At 37.0% G+C, this 26895-nt stretch overlaps 1 long non-coding RNA gene across 6 annotated transcripts in view; it reads right to left on the minus strand.

Moving 5' to 3' along the window:
* Positions 1–796: 796 nt before the first annotated feature.
* The window catches only part of LOC118255915 (uncharacterized), a 34004-nt gene continuing 7905 nt past the window's right edge, over positions 797–26895 (minus strand). For 4 of the 6 annotated variants that reach the window (XR_004781082.2, XR_004781085.2, XR_004781081.2 and 1 more), the window contains 4 exons: positions 26215–26407; positions 4594–4777; positions 3477–3610; positions 797–2826 (listed from right to left, as the gene is read on the minus strand). This is a non-coding gene — a long non-coding RNA (uncharacterized LOC118255915). The remainder of the gene's footprint in view (positions 2827–3476; positions 3611–4593; positions 4778–26214; positions 26408–26895) is intronic. The other 2 variants (XR_004781087.2, XR_004781080.2) reach the window with 1 other exon arrangement.

The raw sequence follows: 26895 nt of genomic DNA on the forward strand, positions 1-26895 counted from the left end.
TAACAAAAGTAAAGGCGTAAAACAGTACCTGAGGCATAGGCTACTTTTGAGCCTGCAGCAAACTATAGGTATGATATTATCATTTCAGACAAACATGATCTACATAATGTGATGTGTTCCAGCATGCTTACAGTCTGCCAAAGGCCAGAAAATGTGACCTTCATTTTAAGACTGTATGGAAAAGAAAACAACAACAACAACAACTTAAGAGAAGGAACTTTTCCTTCACCTAAATTTTATTTTGCAACTCCTTCAGGTGTCCATAAGGAATTGTGCCACCACCACCAAAAAAAAAAAAAGCACATTGTGGCATAGAAGTATAATGTCAGTTCACACCAGAAGACATTCTTCTCACTGAAGTACAGTTAAACCCCACAAACTGCCAAAAAGATGCCCCAGAGCAATGTATTTACAAGTTAGTTTTACATGTTGGCATTATTTATTTGTCTGGTCTTGTAATCAGGGCTTGATCTATCTCGGGGGGGGGCGGGGGGAGGGGGGAACATGTAATGCTGCGCAAGATGGTTTGGTGGTATGACTGACAAAATAACTTCGAAATTTTGAACTGCTCGTATAGAAGCAAAATACAAAAGAGTACGCTATCCCCAAGGGAAATGTAGAAACTACTTGTTGCTCCTCAGGTTAAAAATTCTCCCTTAAAAGATTAACATCAGCTGTTTGAGTACAATTATTACATATACATGAACATTTTCCTCTCCAGTTTGCAACTTGGAGTGCAACATTTTTCGTGATACACTTAGACCAGGATTCTGATTCAGAGGAGTCACAAGAGAGCTTTTGAAGCAAGAAAATTTATTTAAGGAGGTTCCTTACAATAAATTTTTCCTGGCGACCAGATCTGGGACATGGGATGCACACAGGTTTGCATCCCATGCAACTGCAGGGTTGCAGTAAGAGAACATACTGTTCTGGTACACTTGGCTAACCATCTTAGCAAGATGGTTGCAGTCCCTTAAAAGGTTTACCTCAGTTGTTTGAGTACAATTTTTACATATACATGAACATTTTCCTCTCCAATTTCCAACTTGGAATGCAGCATTTTTCATCATACTCTTAGATCAGGATTCTGATTCTAACAATGGTTCCTAATGCAAATTTCCAGAGAAGAGAGAAGCAAACCAGTCCTGTCTGCTTTGAATGAGACGGAGATAACAAACAAATGTAAATGAAGAAAATAAACCTGTAGGAATGTTTTCAAATAATTGTCATTGTCCAAAAGCTTTAAATTGGTTGAATCCTTGAAAGTTAATTAATGTAAACTCAGGTTGCATCACTTAATTTGAAGTAGTAAGATAGACTTGCATCATTGCAGAGCCTCAGTCACAGTTTAAATCGGCACTGCCTCTAACTTCACAAGAATGAAGGAGGGAAAAGCATATCTTTCTACCTTGTTTCTGGCTTATGTCAATGAATGTCACTGAAAGGAATTTTTCCTTTTGGCTGTTACTCCTAGATGGCACAATGCCAGCACAAGGCAAAAGCCTTGGAAATAGTTTTGTATGCCTTTGGGTGTGGGTGAGTTATGCTAACACAATCTACATGCAGGGCAGCTGTAGTTAGATGTGTCCCTGCTGTGTTCACAGTCGGGAGTCAGAAGAGAGCTTTTGTAGCAAGAAATTTTATTTTAGGAGGTTACTTAAAATTAATTTTTCCTTTTTCTCTTTCAAATAATCAAATCTTTCTTGGCTGCAAGACGTTCGCAGATATACAGAACAAACATCCCCCTCAAATCCAGCCAGCTACAGATCAGTTCTATCCATCTCTAAAAGAGCTTTCAGAAAACTTGACAGACCTAGGAATAAAAGGGATTTTGTATCAATGAGAACATTACCTCTAGTTTTACTTGGTTATTTTTTTGTTGCTTGTTGAAAGCAGTAATGTCTTTTTTTTTAAGGCTAACTTCAATAGCACCTTCTGCATGTGCTTCTCTCTGTGGGTAACGCAGGGTTTGGGAAGACACTAGTCATAATGTTTTGAATCCTCTACTCCAGTTAAAGTAAAATATACATCGGGATAGGGGCTTTCACAGTCCAGTCCTACTGAGGACTGAGGACAGTAACTCCTTCAGTAGCTCTAATTTGATGTGTTCTGTTGCAAACTATACAACAGCTATAACTATTGAGAATGCATCTAGATGTACCTTAACCTCAGCAGATTCCAGTATTGTAGCAAAAGAGGTGGGGTAGTTCCTGGTTCTTCCTGCACCAAAATACAGGGTTGTTAGTACACACTTTAGTCCATACACCTATCTTGTTCTTTAAGAATATCTGCATCCCTGGTCATTTTTCCTTCATGCAAAAGTTCCCTTGCCACTAACAAAAACAACTCTGAAGGCACAGAGGAGCAAAGCCATCGCTTACGCTCTTCCTGTAAATTCCCACTTCAGCTCCTCTTCTTCCTTGCCTGTTTTCTTCTTCATTAGTGAAGAATATGCTCTCTAAAGATGAAATTTGCCTATGTGATCTGAAGCCGATATGACAATTTAGTTCCATATTTGTGCCATTTGATGAAAGAATTACATCTTGTCCTTCTGGAAACTGTGTAGAAAAAGGGCAAATCCTATCACCATCTTCAAGTTCAAGCTCTGGAAGTTCAACCTGAACTTTCGGAAGAGTTTACTTAAAAAGAATTTATCTTCCTACCCACCCGTACAAACCAGTATCTCAGCGTCCTTCTGTGCAAGGAAGACGATATAGTGGGTACACAGCCCGTGCAACCCTGTGGTCCCAGTATTGTTATGAAAATGAGTAGAGGAAAGCCAAACAGAGCAGTTGCAGGAAATTTCTTTTTGTTCTTCAAGTATGCCTAAATTTAAAAAAAAAAAAAGGGAAAAAAAAAAGTGTACGTTTTTTTTTCAGGGGAAGATTTTGAAAGATTGTGAAACTATCCATTTATAGTGCCTGAATTTTCCTTTAAAGAGGCCCCTGCACTGATCTGTGTACTCTGTAAAGTTGAAGATTCCTGTGGTGCTACGTGCAAAGGAGATTCTCATTTTGTGGATGTCTGTGTGGACAGAATGTAGAAAACAAAGCTGTGGTGATTTATTAAATGTTTTCTGGGTAAGTAAGTCTCTCTTCCCTCCCTTTCTCTCCTTCCTCTGGCCAGGCAAAGGTCAGGAGAGAAACGGGAATGATGTGGAAGGAGGAACTGTGGCAGTAGTGTCTGGATCTCCAAATAAATGCAAAGACCCCAAGGTTTTCTTCAAAAGCCCAAAACAAAGGCCAAATCTCTTCAGATATGCTCCCTCAGCACCTTCCACACGAAGGCAGTGAGGGGGAGTGTTGTTCAGTCATGGTTTGCCAGGCAGGAAGGGTACTCAGTGGGCAAGAAATTTGTGTGTTTCCAAGTGGAAATCTACTGATACCAAAAGCACTATTTTGCTATGGAGACACAGAGGCCATGTCCCTCCCACACACAGTTTACCCAGATACTTGTTCATATGCTTACATGCTTACCTCTGTCCTGGAATATTACTGAAAGAAGATGAAAAAGGAAAGGCAGCAAAATAAGCCCCAGCTCAGCAAAGCACTGAGGGTTTAACATTCAGATGATCAGGCTTCCAATTAAAATCGGTGAGATGAACAGCATTCTGCAAGGCACATCCAAAAGATTTTAGTGAAAACTTTTATTTTAAATCAATAAAGCATACAATCCTTGGTATAAAACCAAGCAGCAGACAGTGACCTTAATTTTGAGGTATGAGAAATAATAAATAAATAAATAAATAAATAAAACCTGTAGGTAATCTTCAATTTTGCCTTGTGGCAATTCACCAGGGAGCACAGCATGTTGTTTTCCCACACTAGCAAGCAGTCCCTAGCACATGTCTGGCACTGGAAGGACACAAAGTACTGTGGAGAGGAAGTAAGCTGTGCTGAGGTGGCAAGCTTTCAATGATGGTCATTTTCCATTCAGCCCCTTCAGTGAATGCAGGGAGCCTACATTATTACATTCTCAGTTTGATAGGATATTTGACACCATCCCTGCTTTATTGATATGCTGCATGTACCCCCACACTTAAAAGTTCTCCTTGGCTGTCAGTTTGAAGAAAAGTGGAAAGCTCATCAATGGTCCAAAAATGCTTTTTGTGGGCCATTGTTGTTTACATTGGACTGTCCACTCCAGGGGTTATTTTGGAATGTGCTTGCATTGGGGTTTAAGGTTTTTCAGAAGAGAAAAAGTTTATATTTACATACAAAATATTCTTTTTAGAAGAAAGGTCAGAACCATTTGTTTAGTTTTTTTTTTTTTTAACCAAGATGCACTTCATTTTTATATGTTCATTTCTTCATATTTTTGTTTAAGACTTCAGCCTAAAACATATGGTATGGGCCACTGAGATATTTTATTTTTATTTTTCCTCTTTGTCCCCTCTCCCCCACTTCCCCCCCCCAAAAAAAAAAAATAAAAATGAGGGCGTATTGTCTTGAGGAATGACATCTCAAGGAAATGACAGAACAATATAATATAGGCCCAGCTACCCACAGTTTTTTTAGAACAGAAGATTTTGGAAAACAGTGAAAGCAAGGACCAAACTAGTTTTTCTCAAGAAAAATACATTATTTTAAATACCATGCAAATATTTGTAACATTTAAAATTCTAATGTAATTTGCCCTGAGGTCTTATACGTCCCACTTCTTCACCAGGAAGGGACCTGTTTAACCCATGGACAGGAGTGGTGATTATAGCTCTCTTGGTAAGTAGTAAGGGAGTCAGTGGGCTGCGATTTGATAGACTTCTGGTCTTCTTTAGGAACTATAAATAAATGAAAACATCTTAGCCATTGTACAGTTTTTATTCCCTATGAAACAATTCTATACATGAATAATAGTCACTTGCCAATGGAAACAAAATTTTAAGTCTAATATTCATGAGTTAATATCTATCTATTATAATAGAAGCACAAATATAGATTTCCAGCAATCAAAATGACACAAATAGTCCTAAGACTCATTGCTAAGTAATTACAGAAAACTTATTTATTAAATAACATCTCTACTGGAAACTAAATGTTTCAAAATCATACTCAAGAGACTAAAACTTAGAAAATGTGCAAGTTAAAACCACTATACTGCAGTTTCTCTCACCATTTCTGGCAGTGCACAGGAATGAAATCCCAAACAAATAAAAAGGAACACAATATCTCTGCTATGCACTTTGCAGCCCAAGTGCAAGAGGCATACAATGCTCATGTTTACTGTACATCCACAGTATGAGGGGTATTTCTCACTTCAGCATTTTCTGGAGAAGACATAGCTAGGTGAAATATACTAAAGCCCTGAAAAGCTCTGAGTGAGGTTGTTCTCACCTACACTATGAGCAAAAGAGAAAAAAAAAAAAAAAAGAGAGAGAGAGTAAAAAAGTGGGAAGGGAGTAAAAAGGAGACTGAAATGTCCTTTCTTTCTGCATCTGCCTCCACTTGCAGACAGAAAATGGCTTGTCCAGACAGAGGGTCAGGGTCAGTCTATGCTTTTATTTTGACACAAAACACCATGGTCCATTTAAACTTAGGGGAAGGACATTGCCTTCAAATGGATTTTTAGCACAGACCACAGAGAGGCTATTCTGTAGTTTAAATTAACAAGGATGTGCCTTCTAAATTTTGCTCTGAACGGGATCTGGTTTTGGTGGGGAAAAGAGGTTTGTTGCTCCCTCAACATGACTTATGAAACATTAAAATAAACAATAAAGCTTTGTCTGAAGAGAAAGCTTTGACAGCCAGTATGCAGGACTCCAATATATGCACAATCCATTCAAACTGAACAGCCGTTGTATTCCGAGAAACCATGGCAGACTAGTGGATGAAATCCTTATTTGCACAATTATGCACTTATTGGAGTGGCCTTTCCCATAGTACTTTCACAGGGGATTTAACTCCATGCTAGTCGTGTTTACTCCTGTCTTCTATCCCGATGTGAACATTTTTCACTCTTTGAGTAACAAGGGATCTTGTGTGTGAAAATGTTATCTCATTATACCTTACAAAGAAAGGGTTTCTAATTCAGAAAGATTACATTGTCATTAATTGCTCTAATCGTAGCCTCTGTGTGTATGCTCACTCCAAGGAATGCTCTCAAAATTTTATCTGTCATAGTTTTTCTTTGTTCAAGTTACCAAAAAACTCCTTAGGAAAACATTTACAGTATAAAAACTGTAGCTTTATAAAAAGTTCTGTAAAAACCCTAGCCCTTTTGATACAAGAGAGACAATTTAGATGATCAGGAATAAGTCTTACGAGACCTCTGTCTCTGTCTTTGGCTTTGAATACCCAAATCTCTGACAATTGGTGAGATACATCAGGCTTTAAAAAGCTAGAAAGCAGAATCAGACCTTCTGAGTACAACATGGACTTGATATTGAACCAAGGATATCTCAGTATTCTCCTAGAAAAGAAAGAAGTGTAAAATTTCTGGTTTGTGTGCTTAAAAGGAGGCTGAACAATGTGGAGACTCCCTTGGAGTTTGTTACCAGATTTCATGACTCACTAATGGTGACTTTTTCATTTTGTTTTCCAAACTATCTCATTGTTTACTTCCAAAATTTCCATTGACTTCAGAGGAAGTCGGATGGCGCCAGTGAGGTTCTTATAGTTTAAGAAAGCCATCCAAATTTGTCACTAGCTTGAAGAATTTGGTTTGAGAAGTCCTTTTATATGTGGGTTAATTACTGTGGTAATGAATACAGCCACTTATACGTACCAAGATATTTTAGCTTCTCTTCATATTGTAATTATATGTATTATCTTACATCATTAATTAAGTTCAAATGCTCTCTTCTTAACCCTGTCATTAAAAAGCTGTAAAAAAAAATAATAAAAAAAAATGTCCAGATTGAAACTAAAGGAAAAAATCCACTGTAAAGACCACTTGTAAGAGCATGATCTGTTTTTTTTACTGCTGGCTCTCAGATACTGCCTCAGGGACTTCATTTGGGTGGTCAAGTAATTCTGCCTGATGAGTAATAAACAAATAATTCTACACCCAATTCTGTTTTATTCCCACTGAGTAGTAGTTCCTTATGCAAGTAGTTCCACTTCAGAGTTTAGGCATGCAGTTAATCCTAGCTATTTATATGGCTAGATACCACTCCCTGAAACAAAGGATACAGTAACAGGCCATGTGTAAAAAAGTAGAAAATTGTCCAATAAAATGTAAAAAATCCCATGCAGAAAAGATAGACGTTATATTCATGACTCAGACACCAAAGTAATTAAAATTTTGGTTAAAAATAAAACTTCTCAACATAATATCTTAATGCTCTTTTCTTCCCAGATTTGAAGGGCATTCAAAAAACTCACGTACCTATTTTTTTAGTAACAAGTATTTTTTTTTAATAGGTGGATTATCACTACTGCCTTGATCTCTTTTACACGGTCATGTGTTAATGTTAACAAGAGCTTTTTTGATGTCAAGAATAATGCACTGAATGTTAAGTGTTGCTTTATATTATCTTTGGCAGTAGATACTTAGTAATATTAACCAGCTCTGCTTTATTTTTTTCTGGCAAAAAAATCACTTATCAAAAACCAGTCATTTTACATTTGCTACTAGTGCCAACCATAGGAACCATAGGATACACAGAGCTTTGGGACACAGTGGTGTTGCTGGAACTAAGTATCTCAAAGACCTTTCCATTTTTGCAACCTCAACAACAACAAAAAAAAAAGATTATTTTTTTTTAATATGTTTTTTCTATTTTTTTTTTTAATTTTCAGTTACAGTGCCTTCTGGCCACTCACTCCAAAACACTTCAGTGGAAAATCTAGAAAGAATTCCTTTATTAGTGGTTTAACTGAAAACAGAGTTTGGCAGCTAATCTTCTAAACATCTAAACATGAGCAACTATCCTACTCCTCCTCTGGAGGAAAACATATGCTGCACTCCGGAGAGCAAAACTCAGAATGTGAAATATATACGTGTACATTTTGATATATACATTCTCTGGCAAGGGCTTTATAGAAAATACAGCTCTAACTCAAGTTCAATGAAAATCTGAACTGTTTAGTCCAGGAGATTTATCTGCTAGTTTTTAGAGAACAGATTTTGACCCCTTTATGGAAGTTAATACATCACAATTAGTAGTGAGGTTTGGTCAGCATCAGCCAAAGATGGAGCAGAGGTCTCAGGGCCAAAAATGCCACAGGAAACACACTGCTTCTTCCCTTGAAAGCTGTCTGGATTATAACTGCAGGCAGAAAACATGGTCAGCTTGATTTTACAATATTTAAGAATCCTAAAAAGTGGTATATTTGAAGATTATTTCCAAATATTGACTCATATCATAGGACATGCTCTTGTACATGGATATACACCAGTATATATTGATACACAACAAAGTCTCAAAGAGTCCTGCTGCAAATTTCCTTTTATTGAGCTTTTCAACAGTGTCTTTCAAACAGTGTGTTAATCTCTGAGTTCACAAGTGATGTAAGGAATTTGGGTTCAGGCACCTGCCTATCTTGTTGAACTTCAGTGGCTACAATGTTCTCTGTCTACTCTCAAGCACCTTAAAAACTGAATCTGGAAAAGCTCACACAGCTGTGGCTGGCACTGCTTTGGCTCTGCATTGTGAGACTGAGTGCTACCACCTTGTCATGGTTGCTTTTAATCTATTGCTCCTCTTCATCTAAAAATCTGATATTTGAGTCTTGAGGCATCTTTTTTCATTGCAATCAATACTGTGAGCCATAGTGGGCATGCTAATTGACAAAAAAAAAAAATCCCCAAATAAATCTCTAGGACTGTGAGCAAGTATGATTTAAAAGCAGAATATAGCTGTATAAAAGGAAGAGAAGTATATGTTATTGTGCCTTAAGACAAATTTCAACAGAAATGAATTTCTTATTACTACTTGATGTTCCAAGGCAGCAGAAACTTTGAAAAATATATTATCTATATTCTTAATAACTCATAACTGTAATAATGCAAATATTAAGAATGAAAATTTAATGTCAAACAGGATAAGGATACTTCTCAGGAAGTATATGCATTTAAGGACTACTGTAGGAACTGGCACCTCTGTATTAGTTCTAGACATGTTATACTTGGCCACATTAAAGAGATGATGATCCTGTTTAATATTGCAATAATAAAAGAAGGGAAAATAAACCGATGATTCTCCACTTCTGGCTGGGCATTGTCTTTCCATAGCACTGTTCTCTAGAAAGGTCCCTCTTTGTCATCCGACAAATTGTCTGTATGGAATGGGGATGTTGACAGCTACAAACCTCTGATACATGCAAGATACATTTCTAGGTTTTAGATCTACCCAACTGCCTTCTAAGATATTGTCCTGAAGCTTTGGTAGTTTAGCTAATTTAGTGTGAGTTCTATCCAACATTTTAAAAGATTAAAGCACATACTGTGAATTCATCTATGGGGGTTTTTACGCTCCCAAGTATGAACTGCTGTGGGGTACAGGAAAAATCTTTCTGTGCTCTATTTTCTTGCTGCATTCACTGGGAACAGCAGAAGTTCAGAATCTCTGAAAACAATCCTCTGTTATTTAAGTCACTTAAGCTGTTGCAACTCTGAATCTTGTTGTCAAAGTTCATTAATTCAAATTAGTGTAATAAATTGTGCATTTTGGGGTTGGCCCAAGGGAGTCTTTAAAGTCTTTTTTGCCTATGGATTCCTCAGATGCTAACCATTACAGTTTGTTTTCCTGTAAAGTAGTCTATGAATTGTACAGAAATGAGGAGGATTTGACAAGAAACAGAACTATGTAACACAAAACACCAAAATACTCGCATTCTCCCTCACCTCCACTAAGGGTTTCTTTTTTCTGTTTTTCCCTACCCAAGAAAGTAGAACTGTTGAGCCAGTACCCGCAGTCCTTTAAGAGCTTGTCTATAAGGGTAGCTGTTGCTCCATTTAGGACAGAGAACAGAAAGACCTCTTTTCCCAGATATAGTCATAAATCTCAGTAGAAGGCATCAACTACAACTTAATGTGCCACAAGGCTGACTTTTGCATTCTCTTGGTTTCTTTGAAGTCATCTGAGCAGATCTGGGACATAGCTGTGCCCTGTGACGAAACCTATTTTTTCAGAGCTCTGAAAGTATCCTCACAGAGCATGCAAACCAGTCACATCACTCTTCTGTTCACTTTAGCACTCATTCCTTTGAAAATGTTACTAATGTCTTGAGTGATCTATTCTGAGTATCTTGCTTTTTTTTTCCTAAAGAAAAAGGTGCAAGGCATGAAACAATTTCATGTCCACACCTATAAAGCACTGCTGTCAGCTCCATTGGAAGTAGAGTATTTATGATGATACTGTCCCATGAAAGGAAGGCAACTCTTCTGTAAAGTCTCCATACAGGAACACAAAGGCGTTGTTGTACTAAAGAAATAATGACATGCAAACCAACCAAAAATGCATAGCTAAAGGTCAGGGACTGTAGTAGTTTTATGCTCTGGAGATTCTCTGGTGTGTTATGGAAATTAAACCCGAATCATGTGGTGTGGGTACTCATGGAGCAGAACAATTGAGACTAGGAGAGATGTACAGATCCTGAACAACCAGGAGTTTAGTCCATAAAGAAGCACCCAGAAAGCTGGTTGCTGTCTCCTAACATCCTTCTTTGATGAGCAGCAAGAGGACAAGATGCAGCACATGACCCTACTACATTCCCTGTCCTGGCAAGTAGTTAAATCCATTTAACTACTGACACAGCTTTTTAATGCATAATGCTCATACAGACGTTTAGATAGAAAGATGAAGGAAACATTTATTCAGCCACTCAAATTATCTGTATGCTTAATGAGGAAGAAAGCTCTGCCTTCCTTCACATGAATAAATATACATCATGTGCCTGAATCCTGTCAAAATTATAAATATTTTATATAAAAATGTTTCAAGGCAGGTGATGCTTCATCTAAAAATAATAAATGCTATTTCACTTCAATGAGAAACAAAAACATAACTGAAGGCATTCAAATGAGAAAGAAAGTTATATGGGGAAGCTGCTTCAATTAGAATGACATCAAAGAGCTCATTACTGTATCTCTAGTTAAGTAAGCATGTTGTCAGTCTAGCAGACTGGTTTTAATTTGTTCAAACCACCCTGTTGTGATTATTTATACCCCAATATTTCTGGCAAACATACTTAAGAGAGTTAAATATCTTTCCTGAAGGGCACAGCAGCTTGCATTGATTGACTTGACATGCAGAATATATACATTTATGTTCAGTATAATAAAATGAGCTATTTAAATAAGTTATTCTAATTAAGTACCGCCAACCCAAATCAGAATCTAGCACTTTCAGTTAAAAATAAATAAATAAATAAAAATAACTTTATTTTTTTCCTGAATTTGCATGTGCTCTTAACTCTTTGTTTCTGGAGAAAATTTGTGGGATGGACTAAGAGCCCTGGTGACCACACAGCAACTCTGCTGCAGTTTGCTGTCCCCTCAGACATACCAATGCAACTCTTTATGAGAAAGGCATTTTTGCCTTTTTTTTTTTTTTTTTTTTTTTTCAAATAGATCATTTCAGTAATTCAGCTTACTGAGCAGCCCCACATGTTGTTGTTTTTGTGCAATGAGGATGAGGTTTCTCAACAGATTAAACCAATCTATACTGGTTTTACCACAATCCTCCCTCCCTTTCTCTCACATTCTCCACTCCTCTTACACTGGCACTGATGGCTCCCAGTGACTCGGATCTGGTTCAAAGCGCTTAGCAGAAACCCATCAGGCCTTTCTGCAGAGTTTCAGAGTTAGTACAAGAGAGGCAGTGGGGGAGCCAGAGAGAAGTATTAAGATGAGACCATGGCTGTGCTGACACAGATTGGCTTAATTTGCCACAGAAGTGCAACCTGAGGGTATGGCAAACACTAGCATGGGGGATGTAAGCCACCAGGGCAGAGGTGGAGACTGGAAACTTCTGAAGCCAGCTTTTCCAGCAATGCCAACAACTTGAGTAATTTCAGCCACAGGGCTAAGATCGGCATAGGTGGAGCCTGGAGCCGCTCGCAGTATGTCCTGTCACAGCTGGGCCCCCTGCATGTCCCCACGCCGCTTACTGCAGAAGGCAGGGAGTGGTGGGGTGCAGAAGACCAGCAGATTTGCCACAGCTAGAAGTCTGTCCTCTGGAGGAAATCTCCACGGGTCATGTTCAGACAGTTTTTAGATTCTTTCCCTCTCTTAAGTAACACAGTTATTAAAGACACTGCCTGTTATATCACTTCACGAGCTGAGTCACTGGCTTTCTACTCTTCCACCCATTGCATCTGCAGTGTATTAACAAGTATTAACTGCTAGTCCCATTAGTTGGATTCTTTCTTCGGGTGATTTCTCTCTGGGATCATTTTTGTGCCTTGCAAGCAGAGCTGCAGATCAGAGTGAACATTCTGGACATACATTGACCCAGTGAAGGCTGTTCATGCTCACGCGAAGAAAATACAGTCAAGCCTGCAAGGATAATTTCATGTCTCGTCAATGCAGGAGGACTGTGAAGTCCCTTTGCAGACATAGCAGTGCTAGAACTAATTCACAATGAGCATTTTAAACCCTCTTTTAAGGAGTAAATTTAAAAACAAGGATTGCCCCTTTCTCAGAATTTATGTCTTCAGGGGTTAGTAATTTCAGAACCATTTCAGGGCTGGAAGAGATTCTTAGAAAATTCCTAGACAATTCATCAGGGACAAAATCAACAGTATCATAGAGGAATTAAATTATGTTCCATTCAAATTAATCTAAAAAGCTAGGGAAGAAAAAAGAATCAAAATGATAGTACTTAAATAAGTTGCTTGTTTTGGCAAGCATACTCCTCTATGTGATTCCATAGGAGCTGCCAGAAAGTTTATGGAAGATTTAATATTTTTATTTCAATGCTTTTGGCCCAATTCAGAGGACAATGACCTGTGGGAAGCATTATGCATGCTTACTCAGAAAAATGTCTGAAATACCACTGTTCACTCTGGCTGTTCAAATGAGAATGAAGAATGATTTAACTGCTGGTCATGACCAAACATGGATGACAATAGTTAATGTGGGATTCCCATCTTGGTAGAAATTTACTTCAGCATCTGCGACATTCAACAATAGAAGGAAATAGTGGAAACCAATAGCAGGATTTCCTTTGACAATTCATTTTTATTCTTTCTTCCCTTAAATCCCTTTATTCTTGCCTAGTAAAAATTGTATACATCAGTAGCAGCTGGAGGGAATGCAACTTCAGACTGAAAACACTTCAATCCATCAGCAGAGAGGTGTGGCAGCTGGTCACTCTGCTGTCACGCAGGAAGGAAGCTGTAGCCTTCACTCTGAGTCACGAGAGATGGGCCAAGGAGGGAAACATCCATGCTTAGACTGGGTAGAGTGGGGTCAAGATCTGGAGGAAAGTTGTGGCTAAAAGATATCATCCTGCAAAGCTGCTTAGTCACTGGTTTCCAGCAGACACCAATGTATATCTGTGTTCACAATAAGAAACTGAAATACTGACTGTATTTGCATTATTAAGCAGTGGTTCTATGATTTAATGATTAAATAGGAGCATCTCTTCAGAGAGAAAAACTTGCTCCTGAAGACCCAGCTTCTCTGTTGTATTTTCACATCTGTACGAGCACATTACGAGCCTGGCTAGATCTCATCTTCTGGTTTGAAAGCTAGCCAGTTTGGTCAACATAGTGGTGTGCTCTTGGAGTGAACAAGCTGCAAAAAGTGGGGATAACAGGGGATTCATTTCAGAAGTGAATTCCTGACATAATCTAAAATGATAAAGCACATGCTCCTGTGGCAGTGGATTTTATCCTGATTCACTAGTGAATGAGTAGTGAGATCGGAGTCCTGATAACTAACAGAAAAGAGATATGCTGACCTTGGAAAGGAATTACCAGCAATGGTCCTTGGAAGGACTGATCCTATCACTCACCCTGGGGTCACATCAGAGGGGTGCCTTCTGATCAGGAGGTGTGGGATCACAGATAAGATACTGCTGAGAATACCTCAGCAGCTACAGCATGACACAAGCTCTCCACTATGACCAAAACCACCTGTGCAAGAGGGTATATAGCTTAAGCACATAATTCATCTCCAATGAAAGCCTCTCCTATCCATCAGCTTTACAAGCTTTTTGAAGTTACTTATGAACAAAGGATTAAAAAAAATTCAGCAGAGAGGAATATCATGTTCAGAGCTGGTGAAAACTAATACTTGCTTTCTGTTCCATTTGTTGTTGAGAGCTTATCGTATTGCATCGTAGTAGTACAAGTGCAACCAAGAACACTTGATTGCACAAGGCAGCTGAAAGACACCGAATCAACTCTTAGTCAGCTGCCTGGCTTCCCCTGAATTAGCAGCAGGCTCCTAAGAAAACACTTTGAAGAGTTCAGAAAGACTACTGTGAATAAAAATATCATATGTGATACTGTTTTCTGTCCACTGCCAAACAGTACTAAACCCAAACCTTTGGAAATGCAAGTCATTTTTCTTCAGAAAACTGCAGGAAAAACGGTGTTTTTCGGAGGAAACATGGAAAAAAAAAAGGCAAAACTGATACTATGCTCCATCCTGTCAACACATCATATAAGAAATAGAAAGAGAGACTGATCTTCTTACACTCTGACCTGGTTATATTTGATTATATGTTGTACAAAACATAGTTAAACACCCTATTAACAAAATATAGTTAAACGGGAATGTTATGAAAACAAGGTTAGTGTTCTGGCTTGTATACAGACAGGGAAAGGAAATCTAGAATTATTGCTGAAACTCCAGTCTCCAACCATACAGTGATATTCAATGACTTCTTTTACAACACTTGGGATGTTTGTATACTTAAGAATATGTGGGCCTAGTTTATTATAAGAAATCCATCCACTACCGTAATTCCTGATTTAGCAAGCTCCTTAAGGCTTGGTTTGTTTGTTTGTTTTCATTTCATTTGTATGTTTTTTTGTTTGTTTGTTTGTTTTCATGCAGAAAATAAGCTGACATAAACCTCAGGGGTTAGCTACTGTCATTGTTTCTTCAATGAATGTATGTAAAGTTGTAGATTTAAGTTCTTTATACATCATACTGGGGGGTGGGGAGCATTAGGATCAACTGAATCCAGTATAGAAATACAAAAATACATTGATTTTACTGGAACTGAGATTTTCTTGTGGTCCATTAACAGAACAGAACAGGGACTAAGAGCAGGTCTTTCTTTTATTCTTTTCTTTTTATCTTCCTGTGCCAATATCTTGATATTTGACTTTCCTGGTAGTTTAATACATTCCAACTAGCATGAATTTCACTGTAGTAAAAAGCTTTATTTTAAGATGAATTATTTATTATTTTTGCTACTATTATTTCAGTAAAAACACATTTTGCAAAGTCTATGAAATTGTGTGATCAATCCCTGCCTCTCCACAGCTGCATGTTCCTAAAGCAATCCTCACATGACCATTCTCATTGATGTTAAGAAAACTTTCTCTGTAATGCTGCAGCTCTTTCTTTTGACCATTTACACAACCAATGACTTCTGAAAATTTTCAAAGTCAGATTAAGTAACAAAAACTGTGATTCTGTGGGTTTTATGTCTATTGAAAGAGACTTATTTATGCCTTATCAGCTTCAATCTTTCCATCAGAACTTAGTGTTGGGGGTGGGGACAGAGGGAAAATTTGCACACTGGGGCGGAAGCATGTGTACAAACATAAGCACACACTTAGCCGTTAAGTCATCCTCTGTGTTCTGAATGTGATTAATGAAAGCCGTTTTCTTCCATCAATGATCAAAGCTTCCATTAAAACTAAATGGCTTATGTAAAACTGAACAAAATAGCAATCCAAATCCTCAAAGAAAACTTCCAAAGCAAGAGCACACGCGCAGGCTCCCACACACCACCACTTTTAAAATGTTTCTCACTGACTGTCTCGGAGAAGATCTGTGGATATATTAAATCTGATATGACCATGCTGCAATTGGACTCTTCATAAAGGGTCTTAGAAGGAGCAAATGGACACATGTGGCTCAACTCTCCTCTCATGCTCATATCAGTTCAAATTAAGACTAATATTGAATTAATTTTTTTGACAAATGACAGAATTTGTTTCAAAGAATCCAGTTTCTAGGAAACCAAAAGCTTTTGGAAGATTGTGTTTTATATGACAAAACATTTCAAACAAGAAAACATTTTTTTGGCACTTTGCTCGGAAAGCCTTTACAGTTTGAAACTTTTTTTTTTTTTAATATAAAGAAAGTATAAATAAATCAAAAGTATGCCCAAACTTTATGGACCATTCCTTTTTCATTTTTGCAAATGGGAAAATCTTACTTAAAGTTGTCAGTTCCATTTTTATGGTGAAAAAAAAATATGACAAACATAATTAAATATAATGCCCAAGTCAGTTCAGCATCAACCTCTTTGTACTAAAGTAGTAGCGTGTTCTCGTTCCATGGGTCAATTTTGCTCAATGCCTAAAATCAATATTTTCAGATTGTTTAATCTTACAGATTAAAAATGGCATCCAGCAAATTTGATAAATTCCTTAAAGATTTCTTTCATTTAAACAAAGGAAATTACAAGGAACTTCACAGAAAATTCAGGCACCCATGAGCCCCAATCAAAGACAACAGATTCCCACTTACATTGAGTACATTTTTTCTTGCTTGAACAGCACAAAGTAGGTATACTCTGTTCATTCCTATTTATCTACACTTTAATTATCCATCTCTGTCATAGGAAGGTGTATCAAGTGAAGTGAAGTGAATCAAAACCTAAATTATATTGCCATTTTTGCTTGCAATAACTTTTCAATAATACGATAGTGAATAATATGATAATGAAATATAGCTCAGTGCTCTCGGTTTATTTCATTTGAGATGACAACTTTCAGAGTTTTTAATCTAAATCTAGTTTGATTGGTAACAAAAAAAAAAAAAAAAAAAAAAAGTGAATCATTGGATATGTGATTCTTTTACCACTAAGCTTTTAAAAATCTTTGTAAGACTAGAATTATTTCTGACTTCCAGCCTTATGTTTTTTCCTCTGTAACTCAAACCCCATTTCTGCTAAAATAAAATTTGCATATGATGACAGTTTGTTTACTGGAGACTCAGTATAAGGGCCTGGCCCTCTTAAAAAATTTAAATAAAACAAATTAAAATAAAATAATTAAGAAAAAATAAAGTGTGTACACCCAGCAGTTTACCAAGAAATGATACAACATTCTTAATTGCCGAGGACTTGTTAACATATGAGATTGCTGCTCCATGCACACATACACACCCACTTCACCTGGTTCACTTGAGAAATCTTCAGCCCCGTTATAACTATTTACTAGTATCACTGACAGCCAAGGCTGCATGATGCAGCAAGAGAGCTGATCTAGCGTCCTCTAATGGCAACATTAATCTTCCCATGCTTTAAAGGGTTGCTTCATAATTTCCTTTATAAATTAAAGAAGACTTTATCTTCTATGCTTAGACTTCCCCAACTAACAGTTTTTTTAGGGGTTAAATAGCCCCACAAACTGTAGCATGAACTGATATATAATGTTTCAAGAGCTGGTAAAATAGATGCTCTTGTGATTTTATTCTCTTAGTTATTTATCAGTCTATCTAGGTTAGACAGATAGATAGCTATCCAGATTAGACAAGTAGATATCTAGCAGGAAGGAAGGGAAAGAAAAAAAGGCGGAAAAAAAAAAAAAAAAAAGATAAAAAGAGACTGATTTCATTATGAGGACAAGAAGCACCAATTTCAAAGGTCGGAAAATTTAACCTCTGTAACAATATTATAGTCTTAGACAGACTGGATGGATTAAGGATATTATTATTGGTTAAGCAGTTTAGAGAAGATTTTCGGTCACAAGAAAATCTTTTAGAAACCTCTTTCTTTGACAGAAAGGTTGAAGAATGACCATGGTTTCAAGATCCTAGATAGCTTTTACCAGACTAAGAGTCTATTGAATATTGTCATCACACACATAAAATTACTGAGAAAAAGCATGAGTGAGGTAATAAGAATGAGTTCTGCACTGCCAGCTTTCATAAGGAAAAAAAGGGATATTGCCAGTCCATCGCCATTAACAAGTTCTCAGACCTTTCATGCACACTGTGAAGGACTAGGTCATTGTGTTGGAGCTGCAATGCATTTCCTTCCCAAACCTGAGACAGGAAACAGAAGCACAAGGGAACAAAAGAAGCAGCAGAAGTCCAGAGATAGTTCCATTATAACCACATGTGACACTGCAAAGTATTTCCCTTCTCTTCCTCCATAAAAATATCTACATTAAATTGAGCTATGAGCCTGGACAAGAAAGAGGACTTCACTCCTCCTTAAAGTTGCCCTCTTTTACTCTGTGTTCAAACTTTTGACACATGATTGGTATTACCCAATCTTTTCTCTCCTGCCCAGCAAAAAGCCTGAAGTGCCTGACTAACCAGCCAGTAAAGACTGGTAAATTTGAGAAAGCCCTCTGGATTATCTTTCTCTGATTTTAAAGGGAATTTAACAAATTTATTGCTTAAAAATATAATGTTTAAAAATTGCTTTTCTTTTCCTCCTGTTCCCTGAGGAAAAAAAAAAAAATCCTCATTTTTTCCTGGAAAGATATCCAGCTTAGGCTAGTGACTGAATCAAGATTAATAAGTCAGTGTTATTGCTAAACCAAAGGCACTAAAAGAATATTTGCACCCCAGGCTTCCAGTAGGCTTTGTCCTGGGATCTCTAGGGGAAACATAATATGAGACTAAACAGGTTTTCCAGTAATCATATTTATTCATGCTAGTGCAGTAAGACACACTGATGATCACTCATTATTAACCAAGAATATTTTTATATTTCTAAATATATTTTTCCCAATTAAATGCATAATAAAACAGCTTGAGTATATAGTTTAATAGCTCCCCTCAGTATTAATCATTGAAACATACACAAAAAACTAATTCACACTTCCACTGAAATGGTTAAATGTCAAAATTTAAAAAGGACCTTTCCATAACAGAATCAACCTTTAGGCTAATGCATACAGTAAAGGAAATTAAAAGAGGCTGCAAAGCAAAAGTAAAAGTAGAGCTGGCTCTTACTGAGTCAATGGCAAAATTCTTTTACACTGCAGTAAAACAAAACCAAGACCCAATAGCCTGGATTCACTACAAAGCCAAAAGATATTTTAAAACATAAGTAATAAGAATAAGGAACAGAAAAACAACTATTAATACTAAAAGGTTAGAAATCACATTTATTAATATTTACATTAATTCTCCAAATGCACATTTTAATTTGGTTTTAGGGTTAGTATGCATGTTATTACTACAAAGAAGGATCTATCCTTTAGCCTGTTTGTTTTTTTCTTCACAGTATACATGCAGCATAAATGCATTCATATTTGTATATATCTGTACCATGTGTGTCTTCAGAGAGGGAAGGACCATAGTTACATGGGCAGGAAATAGAAAATGTTCCATTTTCCAAACTTATCCTTGCCTCCAAATCATTACAATGCCAGATTTTATCAGGAACGCTTCTTTAAAAAAATTAAAGAGAATTTCAGTTCCAGATGGAGTCTACAGTGATGTTACAAAGATAATATAAGGAAGAGAAAGTGGAAACAGATGTGTCATTTTTGCAGAGATGGATTACATTAGCGTAAAACTCTCCAAATGTTATGTGAGTTGTGACATCTGCAGCAATATGTTCAGACCTGGGTAGATCTCTTCCCTTCCCCCTGTGGATTTCCTGGGTTGGATGGCCACTTCTATCTTTACAGCTTCATAGATTGTAAGGGACCATGTAGCCTGACCACCTCACAGACTGCACGACTTCCTAGAATTAGTTCCCAAAACAGGCTTGCCTTGAATTGCACCAGCAGACAACCCATATCTGTACTTGCTATCTGTACTATTGATCTTTCTGTTGCTAGACTGGAAAACCATTTCTTCTAAACTTCTTTTCCCCACATATGTGTTTGCTGGGTGCAACCAAGTTCCCATTTATTCTTGTCTGCAATAACTTAAATAGCTTCTGCCATAAATTCCACTTTTCCATCATTTTCATGGTGCTGAGCAGCAGTAGCAGACATGACAGAGGAACCAGGAGTGCAGCAGCCCTCCCACTCAGGTGCATGGTATCATGCACTCTGCTACTTGGGACCACTCACTAGGGGATCTGTTGGTCCTTCAACGCTTTCAGGCACAAAGTCCTCAGACCTGACCACCTGACCTCCTCTTCTTCTTGATGGGCCCTGTGCATTTGGAAAGAAGAGCCATCTTCTGAGACTAGTTGAAGGATTAACACTGATTTTTCACAGCCATTAGCTCCTGTGTTGTATTGCTGTTATTTTTTATCCTTAGGTAAATGACCTTCCATTTAGACACATGAAAATAGATTATCCTCTCTCTTTGCATCAGTACTCTGAGATTATTTATTTATTTATTTAGCATACTTTTCTCCCTATAAAGTCTCAGCACCCTCTTGAAAACCTCATCAATTTTCTTTTTTTATAACAGTGATGAAGATGTATAGGTCAAGAGGAGCCCTTCCTCTGGAAGTATGTTCTCCTATTGCCAGTTCCCTGAGACATTTACAATTTGAGACCTCTTACTGAGGTTTTAAACTATACCATACTACTGTTTGTCCCTTTCATTCCTTGACCAGAATGCCAAATGTCAAGTGCTCTGGTGCCACTGTCCTTAACAACAAATTTATCTCAATTTTTAAAAAATAAGATATCAAAAGCTGTTTTGTTGGTGTTTTCTTTTTTTTCTTTTTTTTTTTTTTTTTGGAAACCTATGTAGACTGATGCTGAAAATCAGACCCTTCTGTTTTTCACATAGAAATTGTTCAGCACCCTACCACAATTCCTCCAGCCACTGGGATCACCTTCTTACTCTTAAAATATTGCTTACTGAGGTTTTAAACTATACCATACTACTGTTTGTCCCTTTCATTCCTTGACCAGAATGCCAAATGTCAAGTGCTCTGGTGCCACTGTCCTTAACAACAAATTTATCTCAATTTTTAAAAAATAAGATATCAAAAGCTGTTTTGTTGGTGTTTTCTTTTTTTTCTTTTTTTTTTTTTTTTTGGAAACCTATGTAGACTGATGCTGAAAATCAGACCCTTCTGTTTTTCACATAGAAATTGTTCAGCACCCTACCACAATTCCTCCAGCCACTGGGATCACCTTCTTACTCTTAAAATATTGGTGCTGGATTAATTTATTCCCAGCTCTAGAAGACAACAAATATTTAGATTGAGGTTTATCAAGCTAGCCAATTTAAAATTAAATACTTTGAATAACAGGTGCTAAATGTCCTTCTTAAATACTGTATGACTGGAGTAACTATATTTCCTGTCTCTTTCTCTGTACTCAGGACATGACTATTTACTGAGTAGTACTACCCGTTTGTATCATTATAAACAATTCTACTAGTTTCTGTTAGCAATAGATCAATATAATCCTTAGATAACTTCTCAATATATTTCAAAACTTCCTTCTGCCACTCTAGAAGTTACCCAGAGTTCTCTGTGTGTTGTTTTTTTTCCTGTTTCTTAACAAGTGCTAAACAAGTCCTGCCTTCTAACTTGTACTACTATCAAATTTCCCTTTCTTCCATTCTTATATAAATTCAATTTTTTTTATTCTGTTTCCATTTTTCCTTTGAGTCAGGGTTTTATTTTGTTTGTTTGGGTATTTTTGTTTTTGTTTTTAAACCAATGTGGCCTTGGCTCTCAGTTGTGGCTTTTGGGGCATTTGGTAAAATATTCCTAAGCAGCTCCCAATTATCGTTCACATTTTTCTGTTCAAAAGTTTTCTCCCAAAAGATTTAGCTCTTAATTGTTTTCAGCTTTATGAAATTGCTCTTTCAAAGCACAAAGGAAGGGGGAGGAGGTGTTGAATATATATATATTTTTTACAGTTTTTTCTAGTTTGAACACCTTCTACCTTCACAATGTTGAAAATAGCCATTTAAGTCATTTAAAGAGCCAGTCATCATGTTCAGTCCTATGACTTGGTGGTGCAATATTCTTACCATAAGACCAAAATTAAAAGCACAGTTTGATTTGTAACTTGTTACCAGATAAATATATAGATCTTCTTACTGCAAGACTGGACAGATGTTTTCAAGAGACACACTCACACTGCACTTCAGAAATCCTTTTTCTCCGAAATGTTCCTGAGGTATCTGGACTTTCACTGAATGTTTGGTGAAAAGTCAGCCAGGCTTTATAATAGAACAACCAAGCTGTTTTGAGAGCTGGGGAGAATGGGGCTTGAGAGAGCAGCAGTAAATCATTTTATATATCCAAAACCAATGAAGTGTATATATTGAAAAGCAAAACACAACAAAAATTTGATTTTCATATACACTACATACTGGACTACATCTGATCAGCAGGTCAACAGTCAGGCTGTGTCATCAGGATGAGTTGTCTGATGTTTCACTTTGTTCAAAAGAAATACAACTGGGCAACAACTTTGTTTATATTGGAAACCATCCAGTCCCAAATTTCTAAATCAATTCATTGGTAACATGGTGAAAAATAAGGAACATAGACAAAGGAAAACATTCTTCTTTGTGTTCATGGTCAGAGTTAAATACATTAGAAACTGATATCCATTGCTGACCCTCTGGAGCAAGCACAGAAATTTCTCCCAAGTGTTACATAATTCAATTATGGGCTTTGTTTAATGATTCAGAGCACACTTTAGATCATTTTTCCAATGAGCTCCTTAACTAAATAATCACTATTCTCTTCTTAACAGGATTAAAAGATATGCAGTAACTCACATGAATTACAAGAGAATTAGTTGAAGTAATCACTTGAAGAGATCCACCGTGGAATAGGCAGAAGTAATTTGGGTGCCAAGATGGATTTCCTCATTATTATAAGGAAGGAGGTGCTTCTGAAACTAATGACACTGAATTGAAATACAGTCAAGATTATCCTGCCAAACTCTTATTAAATTAGTTTGAGAGGGTGCAGGATGGTCACTTATGGGAGACATGCCAAAGCAAGTAAACTTCAGGTTTACTGACATATCAAAGAATGGTTGCAGACAACATTTAGGTGTGTGATATGGATTCCTCTTTTGGTATAATCAATGACTTGTCTCAACACTGATGTGTTTTGTCAACACCTGGTCAGCAATAACATTCATTAGGGGACCTGAGCAGCTGAGGGAGGGAGAGCATCTCTTTGAAGCATAGGCATGGAGATATTTATTCTTCAGTGGCAAACACTTTGACACAGCAAAAACTCTTTGCTGAATGTTCTTAGTCCAGGGCTATTTCAACAGTTAGAGCAGACATTTTGGTAAGTCACTTCCATTTTGTGTGCCAGAAGAAAGGCATAAAATTTTTCAAAGTAATTAGTCCTCAGTTTACTTGCCATAATATGAGGTGAATGATTTTAGTAGGTAAGCAGAAATGTTAAAGTATTTTTTTTTACTCAGTTTGGTGTCTGACAAGGAGAACAAAACAGTGTAGAATGGTCAGAAATAAAAATGTTTTTCTTGCTGATAGGAGGAAAATAAAACAGTTTTACAAAGAGGACATCACAGACTGAAAGTTATATCTTGTTTAGAGAGAGAATTTCCTTCCAAGTATTTGTAGTAAGATCCAAAGAAAGAAAATCTAGACTTAAGAAGAATTAAAATTTCCTCTAATAGCTTAACAAGTAAAATTATCCCTACACCTATAAGGAATTTGGTCCTATTTATTAAAGAGTTTTAAATCTACATCACCTAGTCCCTTAATAAATGTATGAATAACCAAGCTGTAGACTGGTATTAAAGAGCATTCGCTCAATCTCTCATCAATTTTCTTCACTTCATATTAAAACTTGAAGTAATAATCGGAAATAATCACAGATTGGAAATCTGTTTTCCCATTTCCCAAGGTGATGGACTTAATTAGTATGCTGATAAGTTATTTTTCTGTGATTTAATAAATATTTAGATGACTTGCACAAAGCAAAACACCTCCTATAGAAGAGCACAGCCTGTATCAGGATACTTTAGAGAAGATCACTAGAGCATTCTTCTGAGGGCAGATTGTCCATTTTGCATGTGCAATGTTAAAATATTTTTGAGTTGAAAACTGTTTAGGATCTAACTCACCCATTTTCTGTTCTCTGACTTTTGGCTGTTATTCAAAAGACTGCTTAAACTCCATAAGAATACAAAATGAACCTCAACCAAACTGAAAATAGAAGAAAGATTTGGAGAAATATCAGTGGGGAAAAAAATACAGTAAGATGTTTGAAACCATTTGATCAATGACCCTTTAAACAGTCAGACTAAAATCAGAAATAAAAATTAAAAAGTTCTGCTTAGAAAATGCTTTTCTTGGGGGGGAGGGGGGGGGAGGTAACATTACAAAACTATTTACTTTTACTTTTTATTTCCTTTAGAAGACATAGGGTTTTTTTCCTTTTTTTTTTTTTTTTTTTTAATAAAAAGCACTATCAAAAGGTATTAAAGTTTTCCTGTTCATGCAGAAAAAAAGAATTCTTAACTCTACTGAAGTGAATGGCAAAACTGTTTGTAACCATTGTAGTACAGGAATGTCATCCGTGCTTTTCAGAAGGAACATTTCCACCCTGATCAGGCCATTAAACACTATAAGTAGTTATAGCAAAAGAGAGAAAAATAATACAGACTAAAAAATAGAACAGATTGAAAGAAGTTTAATGAGGAGATCCTGATAGATTGTGCCAGTTTTACTTCTAATTCAAAATTGTCTCTAGTGTAAATCTGAAGCTGACATGTATGGAGTAATAATGATTAGGAGAAAATAGAGAGCAAATGCTCTTCTAATTTCATTCTCATTTTGTATTTTATGAGTCAACTGGCTCTCAAAGAAATTAGGCAGTGGGAGAGATTTAAGAGAAGTTATCTGAATGACAGCGGTTTCCCAGATTAAAGAGGAAAATCCATTTTGTTTACAAAAGCTCAGCTGTTTCAAAGTGGCAGAATGTATCTGCAAGAAGAAGCACCTATGGTGAATATAGTTAGGAGACAGAAGCTCTGTAACTGAAGAAGCCTCCCCTCTAAACGGATAAGGCATAGAGGAGATCTCTTTCCTCTGCTGGTAATGGGCACAGACAACACTGCAGAGCAGAGTTGCACCCTCCTCATGCTAGTGACAGCAGTGATGCTGCTGCTAAAGATGAGATTTCTTTGGATTTACCCAGTATCCAAAAAGCAAATAGGAAGGAACAGCATCAATGAGTTTTTTTAAGAACACAGCAACACTGAAGAGGCTGTCAGGGAAGATAGAAAGCGGGGGGGAGGGGGGGGGGGGCATACAGGCTGCACTGAAGACTAAAGTTGATGTCTTGAATTCCTGCAGTCAGGGACAAAACATCCCCTGCCACCTTTGGGGCAGGATCTTACCCTCAATGTGCAAAACAAAAGGGAGTGAACTCACATTGTGCTGACTGCAGAGCCCAGCCAGGCTGCTCACAACAGCTGCTCATATCAAAAACTGCTCTCCTAAGATATTTTCATTTCTGAGAAGCATAGCACGTTTACCCCAGTTCTATTTCTTAAAAAAGAGCGAATTCAACTTACTACAGGAAGCAAATCATTTTCACATCAGAAAGAATTTCATCAAGAAATCACTATCCTCAGTAAACCTTATATGATGGTTTAAAAGCAAATCTTCTTATTGCCTGCTGATAACAATGTAAATGAAACTTAGGAACCATGAAAAAGAAGTGTCTTAAATTATAGGGAGCTTGATAATGACAGCATGTTAACTTGTGACAGAAGTTACTTCTCCCTAAGCTGAGAGATTTAAAATAAATTTCAGAGCACAGCACCAGTATGTCAGTCCTGGTATATCAAGGAAGTTACTGTGGAAAACCTCCCTACACACTCAGGGGCCAATATGGGTGAGGGTCTTCCTATGATCTAGTACAATTAAATAACGTATCTGTAGCCAGCCTTTGTCAGAATGCACATATCAATCACCCAATTTTATTGAGTAACTGGAGTAACTTTATCACTGAAATAAAACTTGTGAGACGGTGTTTAGGAACACCAGCAACCCAGAAAAGAGTTAGCTTGGATGAAAAGCTTACATCCTAGTTTCCAAAAGCTAAAATCCACCCCAGCTTCTCCCATTGCTGCTCGTTTTCCTCTGCTGAAAAGTGACAGTGATTGATGTCTTCTCCCACCCAAAGTATGCCGCGGTTATTGCTCCTTATGGTTAGAATTAAGCTAACAGCCCAGCTCAAACACTCACCCATTTAGATGAAGTATTTATTAGCCACGAATCCCTCTGTTCTTACACCACCTCAAAGTTCTCGTGTACGTCACTGTGAAAAACAAAGGGAAGGACTCTGGCGTTCAGTCGGAGAACTCCAGCACCAAACCCTCTAATAAGGCAAGCAGGCATGGAACGACTCAGAAGGCCCAGATGTTTAAACCATATAAAGCTGAAAAAGAAAATAAAGAGCAGCTGAATTACAAAGGAGGGAAGGATACAATGTTTGTCTATGGTTAAACTACTGTAAACTTTGAAATCTGTATTATGGAATCCATTATAAAACCCATAATTCTGATTTAAAAGTAATAGTGATAAGATTCTTACTTTGCCATTATTTATGGAATAATAAGAAGGTATGTTACTAGAATCCCACAAAGTAAATTGATGGATTTCATTAAAATTGTCCTGATAAAGAGTCAAATCAAAAGAAAAAGGAAGTAATTATTTTTATTTGATGCCAATTTATTTTCATGGAGCACTTTGTGCCATAGAAACCTAGGAAGATGAAAAGAGAGGGAAAACTTTTCCTTTTCCTCCATAGCATAAGTGGAGATTTTTAACGGCATTTGAGGGGCGGAAGTGACCTACTTCCAGTTGCTTCTATATTAAGAATTCGGCTACATATTCAATACTTGCCTGAAGAATCAAAGCAGCATA

The sequence above is a fragment of the Cygnus atratus genome, chromosome 2 (genome assembly GCF_013377495.2).
Source record: "Cygnus atratus isolate AKBS03 ecotype Queensland, Australia chromosome 2, CAtr_DNAZoo_HiC_assembly, whole genome shotgun sequence".
In the NCBI taxonomy this organism is placed as follows: Eukaryota; Metazoa; Chordata; class Aves; order Anseriformes; family Anatidae; genus Cygnus; species Cygnus atratus.